The sequence below is a fragment of the Carlito syrichta genome, unplaced genomic scaffold (genome assembly GCF_000164805.1).
Source record: "Carlito syrichta isolate Samal-C Ts95f unplaced genomic scaffold, Tarsius_syrichta-2.0.1 Scaffold302542, whole genome shotgun sequence".
Lineage (NCBI taxonomy): Eukaryota > Metazoa > Chordata > Mammalia > Primates > Tarsiidae > Carlito > Carlito syrichta.
The window spans coordinates 713,416-718,325 of NW_007246638.1; positions in this window are offsets into that span (position 1 = coordinate 713,416).

Sequence of the window (4,910 nt, forward strand, 5' to 3'; positions counted from 1 at the left end):
AATGTGAGAGGAAAATACTCTGTGGCGGCCTGAGGTTTGCTAATAATGAAGGTGGGTTATTGATCTCACAGAATTAGTGGGCATTATTGTTAACATGGCCTAATTAATAGTTACAGACTGTATGTACTACAGACAGTTAAGTCACACTTCCATAGAAACTATCCCTTTCCACCCCATTTGCTTCCAAGAACCAATTTTATACACATTCAGCATGTCTTTTTGATGGGCAGAAATCAATTCAAAGCAAGGTTTTAAAACATTTATAATTGGTTTTGAATTGGGGGAAAATGTGAACCTATCTCCAGAAAATCTAGGCATGGCTTTTCATCCAATATGAATAATTATGCATAGAACTGATTACTTAAATACACAGTTCATGATTATGAATGAAATTACCTGCATTACACTGCAAATACCTTGTTCTGCATGGATTAAGGAAAGTAAAACTTGATTGCAGATGCTGGAAATTTTAGGTTTTGAGATTTTTTCAGTTACTCTCAAAATAGATCACTTACTACCTCTTATAATATTCTCCTTATAGAAGTAGTTTTGCAAGTTGAAATCGAAAATGAAATACTGGCTATACTGGATTTCACAGTGGAGTGAAACTCTAGTAGCTGGACTATAGAAAAGTAAGTGGACAGTTTTTCTGTTTTTATATCGTCTGGTTCAGACAATTTCCCTAAGATGCAGTTGCATAGACCAAGTTGATCTCTATCTACTTGCTTAATCTGGGGGGTTCCAGCAAAACTTTAAGCCTCTGAAAGTTTCTACCATAAGCCTGTGTAGGTGCCAGAAATCCTTCCTTTATTACTTTACTTCTGGTTTTTGCTTATTAAAACGCACATGTTCCTGAGGAGAATAATCCATGAAAATGTAATCCATCAAAGCAACATAGTGTGAATCAGTTTGTCAGCTCCATTCCAAAGTGGCAGCTTGGGAAGAACAGGCTTATTTTCCTACGTTGTTTTAGAAACCTAATTTTTCACATCTTTTCCCACTAACCAGATTAGATCCCCTATGTAGGCATGGGTTTTGGTTTAGACTTTTATCTGATCAGTTCATGTAGACTCACGTCCTGTTTTTGGGGGACCTCATTTACTTTTCATGGATTTGGTACAGCTGTGTAGGAAGCCAGGCTTTATTAGTATGCAGCACTTAAATGCAAGGATTCAATGTTGAAATTGATATCCCAGCTCAAAAATAATTTAGACGCAGAAACACTTTGAAATGTAGGCAAAATACATACAGCTTACTTGCCTTGGTGCATTTCTTTATTTTATGCCCATCAATCACAGCTCTATTTTAGTTAAATTTCATATTTATTAAAGTAACATTGTTTATACATATACAAAGTAACACAAATATTAATAATGCAAAACTGCAAGTTTTCTTTACAAGGAAAAACAGCAATGCTTTACCTTCTAGTCACTCCAACTTCCTTTTCCCCATGTTAAAGGACAAGTCTTGGGTATAAAGTTAGTTGTAGGTTTTTTTCAAATCCTTTGATATTAAGTTGAGAAAATACCTTTTTTTGGTTAGTTTGTTGAGATTTGTTATTATAAATGTATGCTGAATTTTCTCAAACTGTTTTCTAAATCTATTGAGACAATTATATATGTTCAGTTTTAACCTTTTGATATGGTGAATTAAATAAGATTACATTAATAATTAATGGACTCATATTTTGAATGTTTAACTCACCTTTTACTCCCAAGGTAAATCTCACTTGGCCATGATATATTATTTTACTTTGTATTATTGATTTTGATTTGCTATCTGGATTTTGTTGAACCTATTACAACATTCTCCCATAGCTTCTCATAGGTCAGTCCAATTTTCCCTATGATTGGAATTATCTGATTATGTGTCAGTTCCATTTTCTCAACAGCCTCACTCAAACAATTTGAACCAGTTGTTCTCCAGGCTTGTTTCCTCTCTCATTAATTTTGACCTCCTGTTTCCCTGTTTTCCATGCTTTCCTCGTCTTTAGTTGTTTTTTAATTTATTTGTTGGGTTGTTTATAAAATATATTTTCATATTTTCCTTTGAAAAGACAGATTTTTGAGACCCTTAGAATATTACATTTTGTTTTCCATTTTGCTCTGAGAAATAATTTTGCTCTAAAAATAATTTTGATTCTTGATCCTTTTGTATGTGATTTTTTTTTTTAAGAGAAGAAAGAATCTTTTATAGGATCTTCTTTTTATCCTTGACATTCTAAAATTTCATAAAGATGATCCCTGTTTGCTTGAAACCTGACTGTTTGAAAAATAATTATACGATTGCTTGTTGACCTTTTAAATATTGAGTTCTGGGAAGCTGTTTGTTTTTAAGTTCTGGAAGATTTTGTTTTTGGAATTTATTTTGCTTTTGTGACAAGCACTGCATTGTAAATTTGTTTGGAGGTACATGTAAAAGAAGGAGCTATTGGAAATATATTTACAATTCTAAATACCAGAAGTCTGTTACTTTCCTCAGTATATAACTTTAGTTTAACAAATATTAATTGACATCTGTTATTTGCCAGGCTTTGTGCTAGATTCAAAAAATCGAAAATGAATCAGTCCCAGACACTAGCCTTTGATTGTTTTATATCTAATGAGAGATATAAATAGGAAATCTGATAATAGCACTATGATGTCTAAGGGCAGGTAAATGATATAAAGGGACTTCAAGGGAGATTCTCTGAAGAGTTGATCCATTAGTTAAAATATAAAAGACGTAAAAGTTAATTAAATGGTGAAGTAGAAGAAGGATATTTCTGCCAGATAGAATAGGAATCATTCATCTATTTATTCACTAATTCCTTTACAAACTTATTCAATAGCATTTATTAAACATTGTCTTATTTCAGTCATAATTCTAGACATGGGAATCAATAACACAGAGAATGATCAAAAACCTAAAATCACAAAATAACATATTTTTTGTGTATGTGTGTACTTGTGTGTAGCTAGCAGTATTTTAGAACTGTTACTCAAGTGTAATAAATGACAGGGAATGTCATAGCAAAGACATCTAAGAAATAGGCCCTTTCTTGAAGTGTTTTGTATGCTATAGTAAGCAGTTTGAATTTTTCTTGCAGTTGTTGAGTGTCATCACAGGATTCTTTTTTTTTTCTGGTTTTATTTTGTTTTTAGAATAGAATCATTTTGTATGTGTTACTTGTATTCAATTCTTTAACTTACCAGCTAGATGTAATTTATAGGTCAGAAGCTATGAATCTAACTCTTTTATACCAACTATATTGTCTTTGCTTTAGAACAGAAAATCATCAATATCTCTATCTATTTATTTATATTTATGTACATTCTAGTCTCACCTTTTCTTGCACCTTTAGTTCCTTTACTTTTTCAATAAGCAATCAACTAGCAACCAATTCTCACTTTTTCTTCCAGTAAATAAGTTGACACATCTATACAACTGTGTGTGTTGTTCCGAAATTTTATTCATGCAGAATTAATCATGTTTAAACACACATACATCTTTTTATAATTCGACATTCATTTCTAAACCCATCTATTCATCATATATTCAAGTTTAGCCGTTTAAAAGAATTGGATCCTATTGTACAATTTCTCAGCTAGACTTTACAAAGATCCTTTCAAATTAGCTTATATAGCTTTAATTAATTCTTTTAATGGCTTCAAAATATTCCATCATGTGGATTTACCATAATTTATTCAACCATTCTTTTATTATTAATGGTTGTTATTTTCCAGTTTTATGTCACAATGAAAAATGCTGAAGTAAACATCCTTGTACATATATCTTGGCACACTGTTGTTTTAATTTTATGAGATGGGTCCCAGAAGCAGAGTTCCTTTGTCGAAAGGTATGTGTATTTTCACATTTAATAGATTTTGTTGCTCAATTACTTCTCCAAAGACTGTCATATGTCCACCAGCAAATTAAGAAAAGGTTGTTTCCCCCATATCTCCACTAGCAATACACATTATTATTCTGTTTAATTTGTGCCGATTGGACTATATAAAATATTTTATTGACACTATACTTTTCATTTATCTGACTACTGGGGACTTTAGGGACATATTCATTGGCCATTGGAGTTTCCTGTTCTGTGACTTTTACTTGTTCATTAGTTTTGCATGTGAATTTATTAGTGGTATTGTGTTAAATGTTTACTTTTTGCCTGCCATATATAATTCAAATGTGTATAATTTAACTAAGGGCTTTATATAGCAAATAGTTTTATATAACAGTTTATATATTTCTATAGAAAGATATTGTTATTTTATAGCCTTTATAATTTTTAAATTTCTATCTTGATAATAAAGTTCTTCTCCTTCCTCATTTTTTATTTATATAGTATTCTAGACTTTCTTTTGAGTAGATTTTTTCTTTAACTTAAAGTTTTTAATTTATCTGAATTTTTTATTTTACTTACAGTCTGAGACAAGATTACAACTTTCTTTTCTTTTTAGATGTGTAACCAGTTGTGTGAGCACTATTGAAATAATATACCACCCTTGTTATAAAATAATTTTCACATAAAATATGATTTGCATATGTATTTCTCATTAGATCCCACTGACATATTTCTATATCAATATCTAATGTTTGTGTCACAAAATATTTATAATATGTTTTAATACTGATTAAATTAAGTTCCTTTCTACAGTTAAAGCTTTTACTTTCATTGACCACATTTTTTTAATCAACTTAAGATAATTTTAAGTTTCACAAATGTAAAATCTCAATCCCTATAAACACTTGAATTGGTCTTAGACATTTATTTATTAATGTTAAGGAAAATAGATAGTTTTATTCTATTAATTGTTTCCGTCTGAGAACATGGTGTGCTGTTTCAATTTTTTTCTCATTTGTTCATATTTTTCAGTCATATGTACCTATTTTCTATACTCTTCTTATTCCATTTATTTCTG